At 37.3% G+C, this 13,960-nt stretch overlaps 1 protein-coding gene across 1 annotated transcript in view; it reads right to left on the bottom strand.

Moving 5' to 3' along the window:
- The window catches only part of DCAF6 (DDB1 and CUL4 associated factor 6), a 135,362-nt gene that overhangs the window by 118,631 nt on the left and 2,771 nt on the right, over positions 1 to 13,960 (bottom strand).

The following is a 13,960-nucleotide window of genomic DNA, read 5'->3' as shown; positions in this document are numbered from 1 at the left end:
CCAACAGCAAGCTTGGCAATCCTACTGAGTTATAATTAAGAGTTAAGAGGCGCCTGGGTGGCTCAGCCATTAAGCATCTGCCTTTGGCTCAGGTCATGATCCCAGGGTCCTGGGATCGAGCCACGCATCAGGCTCCTTGCTTGGAGGGAAGGCCACTTCTCCCTCTCCCACTCCCCTTGCTTGTGTTCCTTCTCTTGCTGTATCTCTCTGTCAAATAAATAAATAAAATCTTTTTTAAAAAAAGAGTTGAGAAACAGTATTCAAATTAATAACATGACAGTAATTAAAATTCTTTAAAGTTCTTTAAAAAAAAAAAGGAGAAGCACAAAAAATTTTTTCCTAATTTTTAAAATCTAGGTTTGGAAACAGGGCTCTAACCATCTCTGTCTAGAGAAAATGATGGTGGGACACGAGAACAGAAGACAAAGTTAATTCTTCTAGCAAGAACACATGAAACCTGCACATAAAAACATGCACTGAGACATGACAGTTACATAACAGCTCCTAAATGATATTTCTGCATGTGACTTTGGAGATCAAAATGACTGTATTATTCACACACCCCATTAAATGTGCTTCCAGAACAAACTAGTGTAAACCTCCTCTATCCTTTTAGTAATTAAATGCACTACCAAAAAATAGGAGCTGATAGACGCCATAAAGAACTAAAAGTTAACTATGATCAAATGATCTTCAACAAAGCAGGAAAGAATATCCAATGGAAAAAAGGCAGTCTCTTCAACAAATGGTGTTGGGAAAACTGGACAGCCACATGTAGAATGAAACTAGACCACTTTCTTATACCACACACAAAAACAGATTCAAAATGGACAGATGAAAGACCTAAATGTGAGACAGGAATCCATCAAAATCCTAGAGCAGAACACAAGCAGCAACCTCTTTGACCTCGACCACAGTAACTTCTTGCCAGACATATCTCCAAAGGCAAGGGAAACAAAGGCAAAAATGAACTATTGGGACTTCTTCAAGATAAAAAGCTTTTGCACAGCAAAGGAAACCGTCAAAAAAAAACAAAAGACAACCAACAGAATGGGAGAAGATATTTGCAAATATCTTATCAGATAAAGGGCTAGTATCCAAAATCTACAAAGAACTTACCAAACTCAACACCCCCAAAACAAATAATCCAGTCAAGAAATGGGCAGAAGACAGGAACAGACATTTCTCCAAAGAAGACATGGCCAACAGGCACATGAAAAAACACTCAACATCACTCGGCACCAGGGAAATACAAACCAAAACCACAATGAGATACCACCTCACACCAGTCAGAATGGCTAACATTAACAAGTCAGGAAACGACAGATGTTGGCGAGGATGCAGAGAAAGAGGAACCGTTTTACACCGTTGTGGGAACGCAAGCTCGTGCAGCCATTGTGGAAAACAGTATGGAGATTCCTCAAAAAGTTGAAAACAGAGCTACCCTATGACCCAGCAATTGCACTACTTGGTAGTTTACCCCAAAGATACAAATGTAGTGATCCGAAAGGGCACCTGAATCCCAATGTTTATAGCAGCAATGTCCACAACAGCAAACTATGGAAACAGCCCAGATGTCTATTGACAAATGAATGGATAAAGAAGATGTGGTGTATATATACCATGGAATATTATTACACAGGCATCAAAAAAATGAAATCTTGCCATTTGCAACGACATGGATGGAGCTAGAGGGTATTATGCTAAGTGAAATAAGTCAATCAGAGAAAAGACAATTATATGATCTCACTGATACGTGGAATTTAAGAAACAAAACAGAGGATCATAGGGGAAGAGAAGAAAAGATAAAACAAGACAGAACCAGAGAGGGAGACAAACCATGAAAGACTCTCAAGCATAGGAAATAAACTGAAAGTTGCTGGAAGGGAGTGGTGTGGGAGAATGGGGTAACTAAGTAATGGACATTAAGGAGGGCACGTGATATAATGAGCACTGGGTATTATATAAGACTGATGAATCGCTGAACTCTACCTCTGAATCAAATAATACACTGTATGTTAACTAATTGAATTTAAATTAGAAAAACAAAACAATAAAAACAAAACAAAAAAGAACTGTAAGTTTAAAAAAACTGAGCCCCCTCAAGTTAAAATAAAAATAAACTCATACCTGTTATCAAGAACTGTGAAGTCTAGACTACTTGTAAGCTAAGTACCTGCCACCATCTCATGAACGGTGACAGAAGACACAAGACTCCTAAGTTAGAGACAAAAGATTTTTCTACTCAAGCAGTGTAAGCTTCAGGTTTCGTTGGTTCCTTGTCTCCCAATTCCCACAGGGCAATGGGGAGCAGTCAGGGTGAATACTATACATGCAGTGGGCTTGAATCACAGCTGGGGAAGCCCGAACTTGAGGGAACCCAAATTTTATAAAATATCAAGCAAACCTGCTTGGCCTTTGTCCCAAAAAGTGACATTAGCTTTATTATACTGGATGATAAATAAATCTGCCCTCTGCTTCAGGAGATACTTTAACTTCCAAGTTGTTCCCTATTTATAAATCACTGAAAAGATAGTCCAGAACAAAGGAGCCAGTGCTTCTGCTCAGAAATGTGCATCAGTGCAAGAGACATGGAGAATTGTCTCCCAGCAATTACATAGTTGTTATAGACGAATTTACCTATCCCTGTGGTTTCCTACTCAAGTCTTTCTTGAAACCCCCGCTGTCTCTCATAATTCTATCACTGCTTTGACATTCTCTTCTATCTTAACAGACTATAAGCTCAAGAAAAGGAGAAACTCTCTTGTTCACCCAAGTATCCTAAGTGCTCAGAAAAGTGCCTATGACAAAATAAGCATTTGACAGACATTTGCTGAATCAGTGACTAAGTAAGTGGGATTACAGTATTCACTCTGTTCTATAATGTGTTTTCCCTCAGTAATACAGGGTAAACCTCTGGCAAGGACAATACAGAGCTGCTGCTCATTTGAAATGGCTCTATAACTTATTAAACAGCTTTATAACCGACATACCAACCTCCTTTATTAGACTGAGATGCTTGATCTAAGCGTTCGACCAGGTTTAAATGCTTCACTTGGAAAATGCTACGTGTAAGCTGAGCAAAATTGAACCTCTCAGAGCCTTAGTTTATATAAGTTTTACATTTGATGGGAACAGATTTATAGTCAGGAGGAAATTAATTAGCATACTCAAAACTTATAAATGTGCCTGATACACTATACACTTAAAATTAGTTCTCTCCCTATGTACAGGTGGGATTGTTCTAGGTTAATACTGCCTGAAAACAGAGGAAATGATTTTTTTTTTTAAATAACCTCATTTAGGAGTTGAGGTAAGTTCAGCGGATTAAGGGAAAAGAATAAGGCTGGTGATACTGAGAAGAGATGAAAAAGCACTTTAACAAAATTTTTCACTTTACTACACTGTTGCCCCTTTGAGCTACTTTGTCTTTAATGCCAAACTTCCCAGTCATCTCCACACGCTGCCTTCCCTAGCTCACTGTCAGGTCTTTCCCCTGCACTGCCCCTATGGCCCCCTCCTCTCTGTTAGTTTTGTTCTTAGAAATCACAGGTTATCGGTAAACCAGTGGGCCCTTGCAAGACACATTTTTCATGACCTCATGGTATTATCTGTCATAGCTGACTGCTATCTCCTTGAAATAATCTTCCCCTTTGGCTCCTACAGCATCTTATCAGCTAACCAGGAGCACTGAAAATCAAAGGGTGACAAAACTACCTTTGAGGTGAGACAGAACACAGAACTATTTCATCTTTGACAGCACAGGACAAAGAGGATTGCCATCAAAGTATGTTAAGAAGAAAACAGTGAAATTCGAACAAAGGCTTAAAGACCAATTGTGGGCTAGCGAGATGGTTGAGAATCTCTGAGATTCTAGACACAGGCAGAGTCCTCATTTAGCCACCAGCTCTTTTCCATTAGCTTTCCACTAAGAACTCACAAAACTGAAAATAGGGCAGGAGGCAAGAAAGAGTCCCTGTTTGATGGGACACAGGAACGAAACTCCACTCACCTTTCAGGCTCTTCTCTCAGGGGAAACAAAAGTCTTAAGCCAGCAAGAAACCCCAGCAAGAAATGACCTCGGCAAATGCCTGCTACCTCTAAGAAGGGCAGGAAACTCACTCTCATTTCAGGCAAAGGCAACTGCCCTGAGAAAGGGATAAAAGCATACATTGCCTATCCTTGAGGGAAATGCAGGAAATCCTCTCCCATCTGATAAATAATTAACATTAAGTGCTGTGGCATTGAAACGTGTCAACTCACACTGAACCATGTTCCCAGAGTTCCTTCCCTGTATATTTCTTCTTCAATGAATCACTAGTCATTTTGCACAAGACTGGTGGGTGGAAGTAAAGTAACAGCCATATTGACTTTTACCCTCAGAAGGCTGGAGCAAAGCTCCTGCTGTTATACAAGTGTTGTTACCTATCTTTGGCTCACCTTCCTGGAATGAGCACAACTAGGCCCAGGCCCAGGTGTGTCCCACCTTCCCATGAATCCTCCTTTAGCTTAATATACAGAGGGAATTGCGTGTTTTACCAACAAAAGGTGCTAGCTTCCCCTACAGAACACCCCAGACTATCCCTGTAGAACATCAGTAAGTTTGGAGACAGCCAGAACACAGATCCTATCTCTTCATGGGTTCAAGCCTGTCCTTCCTACCCCCAATTTACAATCATCTTCCCTTCCCAATTGTCTGTCCAAAGGATGTCAAGCTCCAACATCAGACATTTAGAAAATAACTTTACAAAGACAGTTTAATGAGTTCCCACGATATAAGACCAAATACCAGTAACACATCTTTGTGTCTATGTATGTATGTGTCTCTTCTAATGATTCTGCCTCTTGGATTGAGCCCATTCATAAACTCTCAGCAAACTAGGAACAGAAAGAAACTTTCTCAATCTGATAAAAAGTACCTATATTTTCTGGTATATTTAACCTATATTTTCTGGTATATTTAATGGTGGAATATATTTTCTGGTATATTTAATGGTGGAAAACTGAACACTTTCCAGTTAAAATCAGGAATAATACAAGGATGCCCAATCTCACCACTATCATTAAACATAGATATGGTAGGTTGGGTTCCACACCACCGCAATAAAGCATGCATCAAATGAATTTTTCCGTTCCCCGGTGCATGTAAAAGTTATGTTTACATTATACTATAGTCTGTTGAGTGTGCAAAGCATTATGTCTAAAAATACAATGCACATACCTAATTAAAAAGTACTTTGCTAAAAAATGTTAACCATCATCTATGCTTTCAGCAAGTCCTAAACTTTTTGCTCGTGGAGGGTCTTGTCTCAATGTTGATAGCTGCTGACTAACCAGGGTGGTGGGTGCTGAATATTGGTTTTGCTGTGGCAACTTCCTAAAATAAGACAACAATGAAGGGTGCCTATCAATTCTCTTCCTTTCACAAATAATTTCTCTGTAGCATGTGATGCTATTTTGTTATAGCATTTTACCCGCAAGGAATTACTTTTCAAAACTGTAGTCAATCCTTTCAAACCCTGCCACTGATTTATCAACTAAGCTTGTGTAATATCCTAAATCCTTTGTTGTCATTTCAACAGTCCTCAAAGCATCTTCACCAGGAGTAGATTCCATTTCAAGAAACACTTTCTTCGTTCATCCGTAAGAATCAACTCCTCATCGGTTTAATTTTGGTCCTGGATTGCAGCAGTTCAGTCCCATCTTCAGGCTTCACTTCTCATACTAGTTCTCTTGCTATTTATTTCTACCACATCTGCAGTTATTTCTTCCACTGAAGTCCTGAACCACTCAAAGTCCTTGATTAGAATCAACTTCTGCCAAACTCCTGTCAATGTTGATATTTTGACCTCTTCCCGTGAATCAGAAATGTTCTTACTCGCATCTAGAACAGGGAATCCATTCCAAAGTTTTCAGTGGAGCAGACAGAACACACGCAACATTTATCAATTAAGTTCACTGTCTTATACAGGCATGGTGTGTGGGGCCCCAAGACAATGACAATAGTAACATCAAAGATTACTGATTGCAAATCACCGTAACAATTATTGTAATAATGAAAAAGTTTGAAATATTGTGACAATGACCAAAATGTGACACAGAAACACAAAGTAAGCAAATGCTATTAGAAAACTGGTGTTTGACACAGGGCTGCCACAAACTTTCAATTCGTAAAAAAATGCAGTATCTGCAAAGTGCAGTAAAATGAAGCACAATAAAACAAGATATGCCTGTACTGGAAATCTTAGCCAATATGATAATGCAAGAAAAAAAAAGACAAGACATACAGATTGGAAAGGAAGAAATAAAACAGTCCCTTTTGGAAGATGACATGATTTTCCATGTAAAAATCCCTAAGAATATACAAAAAAAAAACCCTCCTACAACTATAAGTGAGTTCATCAAGGTCACAGGATATAAGATCACAACATACACAAAATGCACTTTTATATACTAACAACAAACGTGTGGAAATTGAACTTAAAACACAAAACCATTTGTGGGGCACCTGAGTGGCTCAGTTGGTTAAGCATTCAACTCTTCATTTCGGCTCAGGTCACGATCTCAGGGTTGTGAGATTGAGCCCCAAGTCAGGCCCCACACTGGGCATGGAGCCTGCTTAAAATTCTCTCTCCCTCTGTCCCTCCCCACTCCCTTAAAATAAAAAATTGTAATTGCTCCAAAGCAAATTAAATATTTAAACATAAATATAAAAAAATAAATATAGCATGTTAAAGATCTGCATCCTGATTGTTACAAAATGCTGATGAAAGATATCAACAACCTAAACAGAGTATACCATGTTCATGGATCAGAAGGCTTAACACAATAAAAGATGTCAGTTCTTCCCTAACTGATATATAAATCCAATGCAATTCTTATAAAAATCTCAACAAGGTGGGGCGCCTGGGTGGTGCAGTCGTTAAGCATCTGCCTTCAGCTCAGGGCGTGATCCCAGCGAGCCCCACATCAGGCTCCTCTGCTAGGAGCCTGCTTCTTCCTCTCGCACTCCCCCTGCTTGTGTTCCCTCTCTCACTGGCTGTGTCTGTCAAATAAATAAATTAAATCTTAAAAAAAAAAAAAAATCTCAGCAAGGTAATTTGTGGATATGAACACACGTCTATCCTACAATTTATAAGGAAAGGCACAAGACACAGAATAGCTAAGACAATTTTGAAAAAGACAAACTAAGGGAGGGGGGAATCACTCAACCTGATGTTAAAACTTACTATATAGCTACAATAAGCAAGACAGCATGGTATTTACAGAGGGACAGACACAGAGATCAGTGAAGGGAAATAGAGAACACAGAATTAGGTCCACACAAAAATGCCCAACTGATTTTTAATAAAGGTGCAAAAGCAATTCAATGGAGGAATTACAGCCTTTTCATTTTCAACAAATGGTGCTAGAGCCAAGTGGACATCCACAGACACAAAAGTGAACTTCAAGCTAAACCATACACATCATACAAGAATTAACACAAAATGGACCCTGGAGTTAAATAAAAGTTTAGGGAAAAAACATAGGAGACCATCTTTAGGACCTAGGAGTAGGTTAAGAGTTCTCAGACATGGGGCGCCTGGGTGGCAGAGCGGTTAAGCGTCTGCCTTTGGCTCAGGGCGTGATCCCGGCGTTATGGGATCGAGCCCCATCAGGCTCCTCCGCTATGAGCCTACTTCTTCCTCTCCCACTCCCCCTGCTTGTGTTCCCTCTCTCGCTGGCTGTCTCTATCTCTGTCAAATAAGTAAATAAAATCTTTAAAAAAAAAAAAAAAAGTTCTCAGACATGATACCAAAAGCATAATCCATTAAAGCAAAAACTGATAAACTGCATTTCACTGAAGTTAACAACCTTTATTCTGCAAAAGACCCTATGAAGAGAATGAACAAACAAGCTACAGACTGGGAGAAAATATATACCAACTGCACATCTGACAAAGGACTAGTACCTAAATTATATGAATAAGGCTCCAAACTCAACAGTAAAAAACAATAATAATCCAAAGAGAAAATGAGCAAAAAAACATAAAGAAACAGTTCACTGAAAATATAAAGATGGCAAATAAATACATAAAAAGATGCTCAACATTAGCCATTAGAGAAAGGTAAACTAAAACCATGAATTATCACTATATACTTATTAGAGATGATGCAGAGAAACTGGATTACTCATACATGGCTGATGGGAATGTAAAATGGTATAGCCGTACCTGAAAAAAAGTATGGCATTTCTTACAAAATTAAATAATGTGCTTACCATAAAGCCCAGTAATTGTAATTCTTAGACATTTCTCCCCGAAAGATGAAAACTTATGTTCATACAAAGCTGTTATGAACATTAACAGCTTTATACTTAACAGCCAAAAATGGAAACAATCCAAATATTTGTCAACAGGTGAACGGTTAAATAACCATGTATCCATATCATGAAATACTAATCAACAAAAAAAAGGAATAAACTATTAATACACACAACAACGTGGATGAACGTTAAGGGAAACATGCTGAGTGAAAAAAGCCAATCTCAAAAGGTTACATGCTGTTATTTATAATGTTAACATACATGTTATTTACATAAAATTCTTGAAATGACAAAATTATAGAGATGGAAAGCAGATTAATAACTGCCAGAGATTATTAACAATAGGAAGAAAAGAACGTAGCTGTGGCTATAAAAGGGTATCACAAAAGATCATTGTGACGGACCTATTCCCTACCTAAATTGTGGTGATACCCATGTTAATCTATTAAAATTAATGTTAAAAATGCATAGAATATACACACATATGCAAAAATAAGTACATATATAACCAGAAAAATGTGAATAAGGTTCATGCATTTATCTATGTCAACCTCCTGGTTGTGATATTGTAACATAGGTGTATAAGTTGTATAACTATTGGCAGCATTGGTTGAAGGGTATATAGGATCTCTCCAAGTTATTTCTTACAACTGCATTATGAATCTACAATTATATCAAAAAATTTTTAAAAGTACCTAGTTAAAAAACAAAAAACAAAAACCTTCCCAGAGAGAAACTCCAAGCTCTGAGGTCTTTAATGATGAAATATATCAGATGTTTAAAGAAAAGGTAATTTCAATTCTATACAACCTCTCTAGAAAAAAAGAACACATCCAACTCGTTTATGAGGCCAGCATTATCCTGATATCAAAAACAGGCAAAAATAGAACTATAAGCTATAATTACAAACTTGTAAGTTATAAGAAAACCATAAGCTAATATCTCTTATAACATAGACACAAAGTTTCTACCAAAACTCAAGCCAGCAATATATAAAGGATAATTTATCATAACCAAGTAGTAGTAGCCCAGGAATCGAATGTTAGTTCAATATTAAAAAATCATTCAACATGCTAATATACCAAATTAACAGAATCAATGAAAGAGAAATCATATAATCAAGTTTATAGATGCAGGAAAAAACCCTGACAAAATTCAACAGCTAATCATGATAAACATTCTCAGCAATAGAAAAAAAAAGGAAATTTCTTCAAAGTGTGTCTACAAAAAACACATGGTTAACAAGATATTTAATACTGAAAAACTGAAATGCTTTCCAAGATGAGGAATGAGGCAAGGATGCCCACTCTCAGTACTTCCATTCAAGATTCTGGGGCTATCCTGGACAGTGCAATTAAGCAAGGAAAAGGAAAAAAGAAGAAAAACAGAATACAGGTGAAAAAGAAAGAAGCAAGACTATTTTAATATGCAGTTACATTATCTACATAAAAATCCCCTAAATCTGCCCAAAAAAAAAAAAAAGTGTAAGAGTAATTGCGGTGCATGGCTGGCTCAGTTGGTACAGCATGCAACTCTGATCTCAGGGTTATGAGTTCAAGCCTCATGTTAGGGGTAGAGATTACTTTAAAAAGAAGAGGAAGAGGAGGAGGAAGGAGGAGGAGGAGGAAGAGAAATAACGACCAGGTTTAGTAAAGTTGCAGGATATAAGGCCAATAAACAAGGAAACAAACAAAAAATCAACTGTATTTCATATACCCATAATGAACAACTGGGTACTGAAATTAAAAAAGAACACGATCTAAAAACATTGTTACAAGAATAAATACTGAGAGAAATGAAAGAATATCCAAATAATTGGAGACAAAAATGACCATCATTGGTTAAATGTTCAATATTGTAAAGACTACAATTCTCTGAAATAACATAGATTCAACAAAATGCCAATCAAAACCCCAACAGTCTTTTTTGCAGAAATTGATAAAACCGATTCTAAAATTTATATGGGAATGAGAGGTGCCTGGCTGGCTTAGTCAGTAGAACACATGACTCTTTCCTTATCTCTGGGTCATGAGTTCAAGCCCCAAGATGGGGGTAGAGTTTATTTAAAAAAAAAAAAAAAGATATATATATATATGCACATATATAGGAATGAAAAGCCAGAATAGCCAAAATAATTTTGAACAAAAAGAACTAAATTCAAAATATTGTAAGCTGATTTCAATGTTCACTATAAAGACAGAAAGTACTGGTATAAAGACAGACACCTACCTCAATGGAACATGGTAGAGACATTAATTTACATATACGGCCAATTAATTTTCAACGAAGAGGAAAAGATAGTTCTTTCACAGATGATGTTGGAACAACTGCACAGCATATATAAAAATGAACTTAAAATTGTTCATAGACCTAAATTAAGAATTAAAAATAGAAAACTTCTAGGAAAAAAAAAAACAGTATAAATCTTTGTGACCTTAGATTAGGTAAAGATTCCTAAATAGGACACATAACATGAACTATAAAAGATGCTGTTAAGAAAAAGAAAAGACCAACTAGGAGAAAAATATTTGCAAAGAATGTATCAGATTAAGGACTTGTATCAAGCATATATAAAGAATTCTTACAATACTAAGTAGGGAAATCTGAACATTTAACCAAAGTACAGATGGCAAATAAGCCATGAAAAGATATTCAACATCATTAATCATTAGGAATAAATCAAATGCAAATTAAAATGATATCGATATTATTATACCTACATACTTAGGCTAAAAGTAGGAAGACTCATAATGCCAAGTATGGTGGGAATGCAGTATAGTACAACTATTTTGAAAACAGTCTAGCAATTTCTTATAAAGTTAAACACACTTATACAACTCAGCAATCCCCAGCATGTATTACCCAAAGAAATAAGAATTTAAAAGGGTCCTACTCTAGGTATTTTTCCCAAGGATAAACAAGGTTTTATTATTTATATTTTCTTTATTAGCCATCAGTAGGTTTTTACATTTTTTTTTAATCTATTAAAAGTACTTGGGAAACCCACCCACCCTATTAACAGTTGAAGTTAGTAACAATTATTAAAAATACAAACCATCTAGTATAGTTTTGCAAACCTCAAGCCAAGATGCATTAAATAATCTACTAGGTCAACACCACCATTTTTAACATGATACAGAACAGAAAATAGTAAGGCTAACCACCACCTGGAGAATCTTTTATTTTAGTTGTATGTGTGTATCACAAGTTGCCATATAAATGTATTCTTATTGTGGATCATGGTCAAACATTTTAGAAATACTGACCTAAAACACACCCGTAATATAAATTCTATGTTACCAGCAGCTCCTATTCCTTCTAAACACTTTCACCCTATACCAGGAGAGGAATGAAATCCACAGTAGAGCTATTTTACTGTCTGCAGTTGCTATGATTGATATGCCTTTGGTGGTCTTATCTTCAGGAATTATCAGCTTATTCTATTACACATATTTGTCATATTTGACGGTCATTGTTCACTACTAAAATCAGACATCTGTTTTTTTTTTAAGATTTTATTTATTTGACAGAGAGAGAGACAGCCAGCGAGAGAGGGAACACAAGCAGGGGAAGTGGGAGAGGAAGAAGCAGGCTCCCAGTGGAGGAGCCTGATGTGGGGCTCAATCCCAGAATGCTGGGATCACACCCTGAGCGGAAGGCAGATGCTTAACGACTGAGCCACCCAGGCGCCCCTAAAATCAGGCATCTTTCAACTTTCACTCAGATTTCAATACTAAAGAAACAAAATACAAATATTCCACGAACTTTTTCCCAGTAGCTAACAAGGAAGCATAAATCAGAATTTACAGGCTCTCATATAATATACCGTAACTTGGCAACACATTATGAAGAACTAGGTAATGTACATGTATTCAGGATATGCTAAAGAATCATCTAAATGCAGGGACGCCGGGGTGGCTCAGCCGGTTAAGCATACAACTCTTGATTTTGGCTCAGGTCATGATCTCAGGGTCGTGGGACTGAGCCCTGCATTGGGCTCTGTGCTGAGCACGGAGTCTGCTTGAGATTCTCTCTCCCTCTCTCTTCCCCTCCCCCTGTGCATACTCTCTCCCTCTCTAAAATAAATAAAATCTTGGGGCACCTGGGTGGCACAGCAGTTGAGCGTCTGCCTTCAGCTCAGGGCGTGATCCTGGCGTTATGGGATCGAGCCCCACATCAGGCTCCTCCGCTATGAGCCTGCTTCTTCCTATCCCACTCCCCCTGCTTGTGTTCCCTCTCTCGCTGGCTGTCTCTATCTCTGTCAAATAAATAAATAAAATCTTTAAAAAAAATAAAATAAAATAAAATCTTTTAAAAAAATAATCCAATGCAAAATTATCCATTTCAATACATACTGACTCCAATGACATTCAAATGACATAGACTTCCTAACTCCAGTATAAAGGTATCATTGGCTGCCTACTATAGTATGAATGGTTGTGTCCCTTCAAAAATTCCTATGTTGAAATCCTAATCCCCAAGGTGATAGTATTAGGAGGTGGGATCTTTGAGAGATGATTAGGTTAGGATTAGTGCCCTTATAAAAGAGACCATGGAGAGCACCAGGAAGCAGGCCTTCCTTGTAAGACCAAGATCCAAGATCCTGATGTGAGCATCCTACTCTCAGCCTTCCAGCCTCTACAACTGTGAGAAATAAATTTCTGTTGTTTATAAGCTACCCAGTTTATGCTACTTTGTCACAGCAGCCCAAACTGACCAGGACACTGTCTAATCTATAGCTTAAGCATTTTATATTATACTATACATTATGGCAAACAACTCCCTAGAAAACTTCCTTTACTCTTGCCAGTTACTGTCTTTTAATGTAGAAGGGTTAGAAAGTATAAATTCAGGCTGTGGCCAAGTCTTTAAAATGAGAGGAATATGAATAGAAAGAGGAAATGTACAGAAACCAGTGTCTTTTACAAGCAATGTTTATCTTTATAAAGTTATGTGTCTGTGTATATAAATAATATGTGACCAATAAGTTACTATAATAATCACTTAATTCCAAAAGCACTACTCTATAGATATACAATATCTTAAGAAACTGAAACATTTAAATCTACAGGTGTTTCAGACTCTGGACTTTGATAATTACTCTTTAAAAAGATAAATACTACACTGAAATTTAGATCAGGCACATAAAGATTACAATAGCTGGCCTAGCCTCTGAATCCATGGTAAACCAAACAACAATCTGTTGGTTCAGGTGAATCTTGTGAATTTGGAGGTTGTAAGTAAACATATGTATCTTTTTCTTCTAAATAACATACGACAGGAGTGCCTGGGTGGCTCAGTTGGTTAAGCAGCTGCCTTCGGCTCAGGTCATGATCCCAGGTCCTGAGATGGAGCCCCATATCGGGCTCCCTGCTCAGCAGGGAGTCTGCTGCTCCTTCTGCCCCCCTTCACCTCTGCTCATGCTGACTCACACACTTTCTCTCAAATAAAAATTAAAAAAAAAAATAACATACGACAAATTCTTTATTCCCACAATATAAAAAGATGTTTTATGAACTCCAGTTTTGATAGGAGGAAAAGTAGTAATTAATCAAATTTAAAATCACCTACAAAGCTTGACTACTACTATTGGTAAGGCACATGCTATAGTGAAATAATTTGAAATGTAAATGTTACAAGAAAAATCTGTCAATTC

Source organism: Ailuropoda melanoleuca, chromosome 8 (genome assembly GCF_002007445.2).
Source record: "Ailuropoda melanoleuca isolate Jingjing chromosome 8, ASM200744v2, whole genome shotgun sequence".
NCBI classification, from domain to species: Eukaryota; Metazoa; Chordata; class Mammalia; order Carnivora; family Ursidae; genus Ailuropoda; species Ailuropoda melanoleuca.
This window is presented reverse-complemented; position numbering and strand designations above follow the sequence as displayed.